The following is a 13,274-nucleotide window of genomic DNA, read 5'->3' on the forward strand; positions in this document are numbered from 1 at the left end:
ATTAGTCAAATGGTCAAAGAATCGCAATTAACCACGAGCCAGGAGTTACAACAGATACGAGCAAGGAAAGAGGAAGAGGCACGGGACATCAGACAAGTAACACAGCGCCCGTACCTATTTAAGTCATTTACATCCGAGAATCAGAAGGAATGAATCTGACAGCATACGACGGTCCAAATACAATCTTTGATAAGCATTAAATGCTGAAAACGTTAGAGAATCTGTCTTAAATGTAATGATTATGTAACGTAGCATTCAATGTCATTTATTGCTCATAATAACCTTATTATGACCAAAGCAAGACACTTACATCTAAGATAGCTATAAAAGGAGAAGACTGAACTATTGTAGGACACACGAAAAATCATCTGAATATACTTTGGTTTACTTGCTTTATTCAATTATATTCTGGATATTCAAATTATTCTCTTTTATATATTCTTGCGATTATCAGTAACCCGTGTTCTTCTAAAATATAGCTTTAGTCAAAATTCAATTTTTTGGTTAAACAATGTTATTACTGATAATTGTTAAAAGAGGCAAATTGGTTAATGACAAAGGTAATTAAGGGTTGGCTTGCCTAGCTCTCATTAATAGGCGCCATCACAACTCCCGAGGATGGGAAATACGGGTCGTGGCACCTTTCAATAAGTCACTAGCTTTAATTTGGTGCCAAACTAAAATTTGATTTGATATCAGATTCTGCAGTAGCTAATTCTGCTACTTGACAAATAGTCTGAGCTGATTGTCATTATTGCGTCTTCTCCTCTAAACACTCATTGACGAACTTTCTGCGTGTGCTTTTCAGATTGTGCCTTCCAAAAATCCTTTCTGCGTATGCTGATTGAACAACTTGATGAAATAAAGAGGGATGTAAAATACTAGATTGTAGAGCCAGATTACTCCTGCCCAACCCCAGCCAATTCCTACAATTCCAGGAAACATTGAATTTGCATTAACAGCTAACATGTTGGCAAAAAGTTGAGCAATCATCCAGGTACTCACAAGAAAGGAACCAGGTAACCAACTTCGACTTCTTGTGACAAATATCAGGGCATAACTGCTATTGCTAACTTGAAGGTAAATTGCTTATGCAAACTTCTTCAAGTCTTCACTTGTTGTCTTCTCAAATGGTAATACTCCAAATAATCGTGGAAAGATATTTGTTTCATATGCTGCCCAGAAGAATATGACCGTTGACATTGCCAAGTAGACACCAAGAATAATTCCAGTAGTGAAAATCTCAGACTGAGTCCAAATAAAAGGCTGAGGAGATGATTTGACACAATCTTTTGCTACTCCCAGAATGGATATATCATTAAGCATTACAATGACAAGGACCATAAAAGGTGGAAAGTCAAACTTCCAGATTAGAGCCAAAAGCGTAAAACCAAGCACATTACGGATTGTAAAGGAAACAACATACACAGTGTAGTTTTTCATCCTCTCAGAGATTGATCGACTGATCAAAATAGTACGATGGATGGTTTCTAGTCCAGGTCCCATGATATGAACATCAGCAGCACTAAAAGCCGCATCTGTGGCATCACAAATAGCCATCCCAATATCTGCTTTCTTTAAAGCAGGAAGATCATCGACTCCCCGACCAGCCACTCCACATATATGTTTCCTAGATTGCAAGTGCTTTACTATATCATATTTGTGCTCAGGGAGAACACTAGTAAAACCGTCAGCATTCTCTATGAGTTCGTCAATTGGTATATCGGCAATTGATTTATCCTGAGTCTGTCCCAAGAGAGCAGATGAAGGATACATATTAGTCCCCATTCCCAGGCGGCGCCCAGTTTCTTTTGCAAATACTAGTTGATCCTCTGTAATCATTTTGACATTCACTCCCCTGTTTAACAATGCCGTTATTGATTGTGGACTATATGGTGGATCAAGCAAAGGCAGAAGACCAATTAGTTGCCATGGACCCCCAGCGCTCTCCTTTTTTCCATCCGGAACTTTCTGGTATGCCACAGCAACTGACATCAAACCCTTCTCAGCAAACTTGTCAATCACAACATGAACTCTATGTTCTATATCTGACTTATTGTGTGCAAGATTTAGGATATGTTCTGCTTCACCCATGCTGACTCTGTGCATTTCTCCTTCGGCGTCAAGATAAGTAAGTGGTGTTCGCTTGCCAGTCGGACTGTAAGGAAGAAAGTCAATTTCACGAAGGCCAGCACGTGCCTTCCTTGGATCAGCTAGGTTGTCGAAAAAAGGAGAACCAATTGTACCACGATTCATCGGACTAGAGGCTCGAGCTGCCATAAGAGCAACAGTAGCTTTATCAATATCTTCGGCAAAGACCTCAATAAGGTTTTCCTGAACAGAACGCCTGTTTTGTGTTAGGATCCCCGTCTTTTCACAACAAAGCACATCCATGCCAGCCATATCTAGTACAGCTGTCATTCTCTTTGTCGTTGCACCTCCTTTAGCAAGATAAGAAGCACCTGTTTTCGTTATAACTGAGAGAGTAGCTGGCATGCCAATTGGAATACCGCCAATGAGCAGCACAAGAAGATTGTCAATCCGAGGACGGTATTCGCGGTGTTGGATACAGTACATGGCAATTATTTCTATTATCATTACCACTGCAACAAAACAGATGAAGAAGTTTCCAATAGCATTCACACCCTTTTGAAAGCATCTCACTTGGTTGGAACTGTCAACATTGTGGGCAGCAGCTTTCCTAAATCGGGTACAAACTCCTGTAGCAATGACGACCGCTTCTAATTCTCCTTGTGTACAGATTGAACCAGAGTAGACACAATCAGCAGGACCTTTTGTTACAGGAAGAGATTCACCAGTCAAAGTAGACTCGTCAATTTTCACCGGATCACCATCCAGAAGACGAGCATCTGCAGGAACTACGACTCCCTTTTTGACACTGATTATGTCCCCAGGAACTAGGACAGAATTATTTTCCCGAATCCAACGTCCATCTCCGTAGAACTCTGGGCCTTGGAGCGAACCAAGCCACATTATCAGCTTTAATCTCCCATGGAAAAGTGGAAATTGAGTTAAATAGAAGTAATGTAATGATACCTACGAAAACCGGCCAATCTGCAGGCTTTCCTCCTCCATTTGCATGAGTAAGTGCCATGATAGCAGCAGCTTCCATAATCCAAGCGAGAGGGTTCCACATATATACCAATAAATTCAAGATTTTGCTCTCTGTCTCTTCCTTCTCGTTGCGCCCAAAAATGGCCAACCTTTCTTTGGCAGCAGCGGAAGTAAGACCCTCTTTGTTACATCTCAGATTCTCAAACACTTTTTCAATGACTATGTTTTCCAAATCGACAGCCTCCTTCAAGAAGGCATCTAACTGATTAGGCTTCTTTCCCATCTACTCAACTTCTTCTCACTAGTCAAGACAGTTTCTGATCACAAGAGCAGAACAAATAAAGATCAAGCCCATTTTCTATCTCAAATATGAGACGGTCTTTTAACTTATCGATATATCACAAGAGCAATCAAACTAGATTCAGAGTGCCATGTGTATAAAATTCCTTGTCCTTTCCGGAAAGAAAAGTAAAGCAAAATCCACAAAACATTAAGATGTACTTCTTTTTACATTAGGCTGAACCTATATCGCACTCATCCAATTAATTTTTCCAATGATTTACTAATTTCTTGTACTGTGCACTAATTCATATTTAATGTACAGATAGTTGACTGAATATTTTTTTAGGCCCATCACACACATTGAAAAGATCATCAAATAGGTAAAAAAAAATGCAGCACTTAATGTAGCAAAGGTCAAACATTGAGACCAACGAGGGTTGTGGTGGAGTGGTAACTGGTAAGTACTGTTTCATCCTTAACCATAGGTTTCGGGTTCGAGTCTCTGGGTATGAAGTCGCCTTTGTTAGGAAGCGCTTCACCCCCAATATGGGACTTTCCGGCGCGTATCCGGATTTAGTCGGACCCCAATGCGGGTACCGGACACCGGATGGAAAACTAAAAAAAAAAGGTCAAACATTTGAGACATCACGTTTTTTCCTATAAAACTAGCTTAAAAGAGAATAAGATAAACTTAACCAACTTTTACTTTCCATATTAGTTGAAACAAAATTCTCCCTTGAAACATGACCTGAACACAGTGGCGGATTGACATTGGCATTTGTATGTGCTTAATCACCCATTACCTTTGATCATATGTAGTAAATTTGCATAAACAATTATAAAAATATGTACATAAATATTGAGTGAGCACCCGTAATTAAACTCTTTTATTCTCTTTTTTTTGGATTTTTTATCGGTTAGCACTCATAACTTTAAAATTCTGAATTCGCCACTGCCTGAAGAAACTAATTCACAAATCTGATTCTCATACTCTCATAGTTTCATTCATATATCAAACAGAGCAGATTTATATATCATAATGCATAAATTCACAACATGGGATGAATCATTTATAAAAATTGCAGGGACTCCTATGTTGCTCGGACTCTCCGAAAATATCACCGGTGCGTGTCGGATTCTCCAAAAGCAGTGTATTTTTGGAGAATCCGACACGGGTGCGGCAGTATTTTGAAGAGTCCGCGCAACATAAAGGACTCACATACTAATATTTATACAAGGCGAAAACAGACAACCTTGATAAGAAAGACGAGAGAGTCTTCAATAGTTGTGCGATTTGTGAATTAGTACTGATGTTCTTCAAAATTTGTTTTTTCTGTGTATTTATTTCTTCTCTGCTTTAATCACCTTATACAATGTAGTGAAAGAGTATGAACTTTGACCAAAAGCTTGCAAGCTGGCAGTTATTATTGGATTCGACTGCAGTACATTTCTCCAACTTCTTCTGGGATGAGTGACACATGGCCCATTTGTTCCTAAAATTTTTGGCAATCCCACAATTTATGCAACAGATTTCCTACATTTACAATTACTTTTTCAAATATTTGGCAGCAGTCTGAAAAAAAACCTAAGGAGAAGGCAGTAGAAAAATTTTCTGTGTAATTTTATTCAACTGTTATATAGCTATTTATACAGATAAAAGGAATCAAAATTTGTTATGCTACTATACTGGTGTATTCTTCGTATTAGTCTAGTCCCAACTAATTGTATATCTGTGCAAGAATATAAAAAACAGATTCGTTATACTAACACGTGCTCACATGCACAAGAATTAGAATCCTAAGTTTGTAGCTATATTGAATCAACGGTGGTGATCAAATAATTCCATATGAGATGAACGATTGTGATTTGTGAGAGAATAAAACACTTTGGTTGTTCCGACCAAAGTCACCTTTATTTGGACCAAACCCTAAATCCTTTCTCTCATCTGAAATTTTTTCTTCATTTTCTTCTGTATCCAAAATAGCCATGGTGGATGTTGAATAATCAGCTCCAACACCCCCCCCCCCCCTCAAGTTGGAGGGGGTATGAACCACTCCCAACTTGCCAACAACGGAGCTGTGAGCAGGTCCAGCTAAGGGCTTCGTGAAAATGTCCGCCAATTGCGATTTGGACGGAACATAAGAGAGTGAGATAATTCCGGCCAAAAATTATTGCCGGACAAAGTGACAATCCAGTTCCACGTGCTTGGTACGCTCGTGAAAGACTGGATTTTTTGCGATGTGAATAGCCTCTTGACTATGGAGAAGAGATTGACGGGTAATGAAGGAGAAATGGAGAGGTCATTCAATAAGCGTACCAACCAGGTGATTTCAGTTGTGACTCTTCTCATTGAGCGATACTCTGCTTCAGCAGAGGAAAGAGAGGCTGAAGACTGTTTCTTTGACTTCCAGGAAACAGGGGTTCCTCCCAAGCTGATAAAGAATCCACTAATAGATTTCTTAGATTGTGGACAAGATCCCCAATCGGAATCACAGAAGGCCAGCAGCTGGAAATTAGATCGTGAATTCAGAAATAATCCTAAACCAGGGTCCTTGAGGAGGTATTTGAGACAGTGATAGGCAGCATCTAGGTGAGGCTTGCGAGGTGTTTGCATGAACTGGCTGAGGTGCTACACAGCAAAAGAGAGATCCGGTCGAGTATGGGTGAGGAAGTTTAATTTCCCCAATAGGCGGAGATAAAAGGTGGGATCTTAAAGCAAGGTGCCCTGTTCTGAACGAAGCTTTTGAGTGGGATCTAAAGGAGAAGAAGCTGGTTTCATTTCCATGCAGTCAAACTCAGATAGGAGATCCAAGGTATAACATTTTTGAGTTAAAATGATACCCTGCTTTTCTATGATAATTTCAAAGCCCAAAAAATAATGTGCTTCTCCAAGATCCTTAATTTTGAACTCAGAATCAAGAAAAATTTTAAGTTCTTCCTGCTCATTGTAGTCATTCCCTGTGATTAAAATATCATCAACGTAGACAGCAACTATAGTAGTACTCCTTGATGATTTCTTAAAAAATAAAGAGTATTCATTTAAGGAATGTGAGTACCCTTTGAAATTCAGGGCTGCGGTGAGCCTTGCATACCATTGTCGTTAGGCTTGTCGCAGCCCATATAGAGATTTCTTCAAAAGACAGACATGATTGGATGAAGGTGGTGATGTTCCTGCTGGGAATTTCACGTATACCTCTTCCTGCAAATCTCCATGCAGGAAGGCATTGTTCACATCCAATTGTGATACTTGCCATCCTTTCTTTACTGCAATAGCAAGAAAACATCTGATTGTTGCCATCTTGACAACTGGAGAAAAAGTTTCATTGAAGTCTATGCATTCTCTTTGTGTGTCTCCCCTAATAACCAAGCGAGCCTTGAACCTTTCCGAAGAACCATCTGATTTGTATTTTACTCTATAGACCCATTTGCAGGGAAGGGCTTTCTTCCCAGCAGGTAAATGGACTACTTCCCAAGTCTTTTTCAAAGTAAGAGCTTCCAATTCCTTGTGCATGGCCTCCTGCCATCCTGGATGTAACATGGCCTGTGAATAGGAGGTAGGTTCTGTGAGGTAAGAAGTGGAGTTAATTAGAGATTGGTTGGCAAATGAAAGGGATGTAAAAGGTAGCACATTAGGCTGGATTGGTTCCATGAAACAGGAGGTAGTTAGATCAATACTGAATTGCAAACATAGTCCTGTAGGTATGCTGGTGTGTTATGTGTTCTGGTGGACTTTTTGATTTCTGGCAGAGTTATGGGCAAAGGAGAATAGGAATCAGATCTTGAGTGAGGAGTAGAGGCTGGTTGAGATGTAATAGGCATGTTTTGGTTGATGGATGGTGATGGTGATTGAGAGTGTTCCATGGATGCAGCAGGAATTTGGGAAATGTGGTCTGAGAGAGGATCATATTCTGTGGTTGAGGGAATAGGAAAGATGGAAGGTGAAGATAGGTTGGTAGAGGCAAAAGGATATTGGTTTTCATAAAATTGGACATCCCTTGAGACTGTCACCCTTTTTGTATCTAAATCCAGAACCTTATACCCTTTTTGCCCCAAAGGGTATCCTAGAAACACACAAGGCTTAGCCCTGAGATCAAATTTTCGTCTCCCATTAGACAGAGTAGACACATGAGCTACCTTTGAGTACCTTAGAAGGTAGCCTATTGATCAGATAAGTAGCAGTCAATACAACTCTCCCCAATAGATTAGAGGAAGTTTAGACTGAAATAGCAAAGCTCTTGCAATTTCTAAAAGATGTCTATGCTTCCTCTCAACCACCCCATTTCGTTGAGGTGTGGCTACACATGATGTTTGGTTCAGTATTCCCTGTGAAGCAAGGAAAGCTGCTTGTTGAGAATCTTTGCCAAGCTCAAATGCATTGTATGTTCTCAACTTCTGTACCTTCATCCCAAATTGTCTCTCCATCATTGCAAAAAAATTCTTTAGTAGACCAAAAACATTGTTTTGGTACTCATGAGAAAAGTCCAAGCTCCTCTACTGTAGTCATCCACAATAGTTACAAAATATTTGAAACCATTATAAGTGGTCACCTTGTAGGGACCCCAAACATCAACATGAATTAACTCAAAAGGCCTTTTTGTTTTAATTTGACTTAGAGCAAAAGGAATTCTGGTTTGCCTAGCCTTAGGACAGATATCACAGAAACATTCAGATTTAGAGGGTAAAGAGATAAAACTGAGATGTTTCATTGATGAAAAAGGAAAATGCCCCAATCTAACATGCCAAAGGCTTACATCTGAAACTACATTTGCTGAGAAAGGAAAAGAAACTGATAATTCACTAAAGACATTTTGATTTGACGAAAGATTTGGCTCTACTTCTGTTCTATTTCTAACTTGATTTGGCTCCAAGAGGTAAAGACCTCCCTAGCTTCACCAAAACTTGTGCCATCTTCACCAAATGGGCCTGCAGAAAACAATAGGAAGAAGTGAAAAAGAGGATTGACTGAAATTGCAAACAAAACCTGTTAACAGACAATAAGTTGTATCTGAAACTAGGCACATGCAATACATTTTCCAGGATGTAATCAGGCAGAATAGCAATCCTTCCTATGTGAGTGACTGTGACTTTGAATGAATTAGGTAAGTTTATATTCAAGGGAACTGATAAAGCTGTTAAAGAAACAAAGGCATTAGAGTCAAAACACATGTGTTCAGAGGCCCCAGAGTCAATAATCCATGTACTAGAATTGAAAATTGAAAAACAAGTTCTTGAATATCTTGCAATAGTACCAGCAACAGCATTGGCATTAATTTCTGCTCCTGAATTTCCTGTGTCTGCAACTTTGACTTGTTTGATCAGCTGAGAGAACTGATCCTGTGATAGATGCTGATTAATCGTTTCAATCTGATTAGCATTGTTATGTTCTGTTTGCTCCACTTGAAATGCTCCATTTCCCCTGATGTGCATTGGATTGCCCTTTGTGAACTCAAAATCTTCTGGAAATCCAATTATTTTATAATAATCATTCACTTTGTGTCCAATCTTTTTACAATGACTACAGGAAACATTAGGATTAAACTTGCTTTTCTTTCCTTTAAAAGTTGAATTCCTCTTAACAGAACTGTTGGTTCCCTTTTGCATGTTGTTTCCAAATTTTTGATACTGAGCATATCCTTTTTGAGTCTATTTTCCTCCTCTTTGTGCAAAGTTGCTTTGGTTTGTGACATTAAAAGCTGAGGACTCAGGACAAATGAGTGGATTGGCATATATTTCTCTTTGGCTTTCATCTTGTAGCACAAAAGAATATGCACGATTTATGTTTGGTAAAGGATTCATCATGATAATGTTTTCGCTTGCTTGCCCATAACTGTCATTTAAACCCATAATAAATTGAATGAGTCTCTCATCTTCTAGTGATTTTCTAGTCTCTGTTTCCCTTCACACACACATAAGAAACTGCATTTCACATCACAGTTTAGTGAATCCAACTCACCCCATAGTCGTTTGAGTTTTGTGAAATAGCTTGCTATGTCATTTGTCTCTTGGACTAATCCTGACAATTCCTTTCTTAGGTGATAAAGCTTAGCTCCATTTGACTGACCAAATCTATGTTCTAAACTTGTCCACCTTAGCAGATTTTGAGTAGATGACACTATCCCCTATGTCTTTGGATAGTGAGTTGGGTAGCCAGGATGTGAACATGTCATTGCATCTACTCCAGGGCTGGAAGTCTTTTGAATCAGCAGCTGGAGCAGGTCAAGCACCATTAATGAATCCTATTTTATTCTTGGCTAAAAGGGCTATGAGCACTGACCTTCTCTATGATGACCCAAAAAGACATCACTTGTTTTAGAAACAAATTCAGTGTTTCAAGGCATAAAAACCTCCTTTTTACCTCACCTCGATTGGCGTGCACAGTCCGGGCGCGTAGCCAGAAAACCATTTTGTCAAAAACTGTGGAAAATAATGAATTTTACCTTTAAAATAAATTTAAGTTGACTTCGATCAACATTATGAGAAAACGGACCCAGATCCGTGTTCCAACGATCCCAGGAGGTCCGTAAGAAAATATGGGACTTGGGCGTATGCCCGAAATCGAATTTCGAGGTCCCTATCCCGAGAAATGAATTTTTAAAGAAAATTGTTTTCTGAAAAATAGATGACTTTTTGAAATGAAATGCGTTTGAAATTTGACGGTATCGGACCTGTATCTTGGTTCCGGAGCCCGGTACAGGTCTTATATATGATTTTAGTCGAGCCTGTGAAATTTAGTAAGAAACGGACTTGAAATGACGTGAACCGGACCTTATTTGAGAAAATTAGAAAATTTGATGTTCATGAGTGATTTCATGATTTTGATGCTAAATTCATAGTTGTTGATGTTATTTTGGTGATTTGAATGCACGAGCGAGTTCGTATGATGTTTTTGGGTTAGTGTGCATGTTTGGTTTGGAGCCCTGAGGGCTCGGGTGAGTTTTGGATAGGCCACGGAGTGTAATTTTAACTTAGGAAATTGCTGGTATGTTGCATGCCTGCAGGCTACACATTTGCGAAGCCTGGTTCGCAAATGCGAGCAATGGGTCGCAAATACGAGATATGGTCTGGGCTGCCTTCTTCGCAAATGCGAGGTACCTGTCGCAAATGCTACATCGCAAATGCGAAGGCGGAGTCGCAAATGCAAAGTGGCATGGGACTTCCCTTGGTCGCAAATGCGAAGATCCTGTCGCAAATGCGACTTCGCAATTGCGATACTTGAGTCGCAAATGCGACAACTGCAGATTTCTAAGGGGTTCGCAATTGCGACATCAAAGACCTATAAATCCACACTTAGACGAATTTTTAACCATTTTTGACATCTTCTCAAAACAAAAACACTCTAGGGCGATTTTTCAAAGGCAACTTCTTCTCCAAATCGATTGTAAGTCGTTTCTAGCTAGTTTTCTTCAATCCTTAACATCTTTTCACATGATTTCAACTCAAATCGATGATTTTCATGGGGGAAATTGGGTGTTTTGGGTAGAACCTAGGTTTTTCAAATTTTTGAGATTTGGACCTCGATTTGAGGTCCGATTTCAAAATAAAATTATATATTTGAGTTTGTAAGTGAATGGGTAGTCGGGTTTTGGTTCGAACCTCGGGTTTTGACCATGTGGGCCCGGGGTCGATTTTTGACTTTTTGGGAAAAACTTTAGAAAACTTATTTTCATGCATTAGAATTGGTTCATTTAGCATTTCTTGATGTAATTAAGTAACTTGTGACTAGATACGAGCGAATTGGTGGTGGAATCAAGAGGTAAAGCGATAGTTGAGGCTTGAACTGTGTTCGTGGTATCGAGGTAAGTGTTTGGTCTAACCTTAGCTTGAGGGAATAGGAGTTTGGTCTTATATGCTATGTGTTATTTGTTGAGTATAATGTATAGGCATGGTGACGAGTATCTATACGTTGGTGTCAAGCATGCCCGTGAGTCTTATGTTGTGAATAATGCGACTCTGTTTGTATTGTTCATGTTCAATGTGGTGATTGCTATTGTCGAGCAAGGTTTGTGGAATGAATATTGGTGTTTGTATACTGAAGAGCGTTGGCTCAAGTTGTAAAGTGATTTGTGGAAGTATAATTGGTAATTGAACTTTATAGAGCATTGGCTCAAATTGTGAACCAAGTTGTGAGGTAAATGTGAAAATGAGAAGATGATTATGGTATTGATCCCTTGCCGGGACGTTGTGGTTTTTAATGTTGTTCCCTTGCCGCGATGTTGTGGGTTTGATATTGTTCCCTTGCCGAGATTTTTATTATGATTCATTTATTCCTTGCCCTTATTGTTTGTGTTTGTTGTTTGGGTGAGGAAGAGTGTAAAGCACGAAGGTTGATGCCGTGCATTGTTTTGGTGAGAGAGTGTTAAAGCGCGAAGGGTGATGCTGTGTATTATTATCATTATTTGTGAGGAAGAGTGTAAAGCACGAAGGGTGATGTCGTGCCGCACGATGTACCATTCCGTGCCGATTATATTAATATTATGGTGAGGATGAGAGTCAAAGCACGAAGGGTGATGCCGTGCAGTTTATATTGATATTATGGTGAGGATGAGAGTAAAAGCACGAAGGGTGATGACGTGCAGTTTATAATGATTTTATGGTGAGGACGAGAGTAAAAGCACGAAGGGTGATACCGTGCACTTTTTTGATTTCTGATTCTTGTTGATAATTGAATTGCGGTGTTCCATATATTTAACTGCTTGTCCTCCTGTTGCTATTTGGTATTTCCTCGCAGCATTCCCCCCCCCCCCCTTGACCATATATATTTCTGTTTTTATTTTCCGTAGTACATTATTTATCTGAACATGTTTATTTGGTAGTCTGGTCCTAGTCTCGTCACTACTTCGCTGAGGTTAGGCTAGGCACTTACCAGCACATGGGGTCAGTTGTGCTGATACTACACTCTGCACTCTTTTGTGCAGATCCCAGTACTGCAGATTTCGGACCGCAGTGAGATTTTCCACTCCTTGATCATCAGGCGACCCGAGGTAGTCCTGCATCCGTCCGTAGGCCCTAGCGTCTCCCTCTATCTATTTTCCTGCTTCTCTTATGTAGTTCCAGAGACAGTATTTTGTTATTTCTTTTAGACCTTTATTTGTAGTACTCTTAGACAGTCTGTGAAGTTGTGACACCAAATCTTTGGTAGTTTTGTTATGGGATGGTATTAGCTTTAGTGTTAAACTTGAAATTTATTCTTCCGCTTGTTAAATTATATTGTTTATTAATTGTTGGTTCTAAGTTGTTAACGAAATTAAAAATGGAGACAAGGCTAATAATTCAGTTGATTGGCTTGCCTAGCTTTCACTAGTAGGCACCATCACGACTCCCGAGGGTGGAAAATCCGGGTCGTGACAAGTTGGTATCGGAGCTCTAGGTTACATAGGTCTCACAACTCAGAGACAAGCTTAGTAGAGTCTGAGGGATCGGTATGGAGACGTATGTATTTATCCCCAGAGGCTACAGAGTTAGGAAAAACTTCACATCTATTATTTCCTATCGTGCGTTTTGGTTTCTCAATGACTAATTGAATTTCTACTCTGTTCTTTCGGAGATGCCGAGAACACGCGCTTCCTCATCCGCTGATCAGCAGCCCGAGCTCCTAGCAGCTCCCACGAGGGGTAGAGGGCGAGGTCAAGGCCGTGCTAGAGGCCGAGGTAGGGGCAGAGCTCAGCCTGGAGTAGCCGCACCAGTGGCAGAGCCTCAGGTTGAGTTTGACAAGGAGGTTCCGGCCAGACAGCTCCGGTGGGCCCAGCCCAGGTCCCATAGGGGTTCATTGCCACCCCAGTACTTCAGGATGCTCTGGTCCGTCTAGTGGGCCTCATGGAGAGTGTCACCCAGGCAGGCTTGCTTCCTGTAGCACCAGCTGTCTCTCAGGCTGGAGGAGGGCCCAGACTCCTGCTACTCGCACTTCGGAGTAGGTGGCT

General features: G+C 40.2%; 1 pseudogene; it reads right to left on the minus strand.

Moving 5' to 3' along the window:
- Positions 1-677: 677 nt before the first annotated feature.
- Positions 678-3,419, minus strand: LOC109220724 (annotated as a pseudogene).
- Positions 3,420-13,274: the final 9,855 nt, after the last annotated feature.

Source organism: Nicotiana attenuata, unplaced genomic scaffold (assembly GCF_001879085.1).
Source record: "Nicotiana attenuata strain UT unplaced genomic scaffold, NIATTr2, whole genome shotgun sequence".
Lineage (NCBI taxonomy): Eukaryota > Viridiplantae > Streptophyta > Magnoliopsida > Solanales > Solanaceae > Nicotiana > Nicotiana attenuata.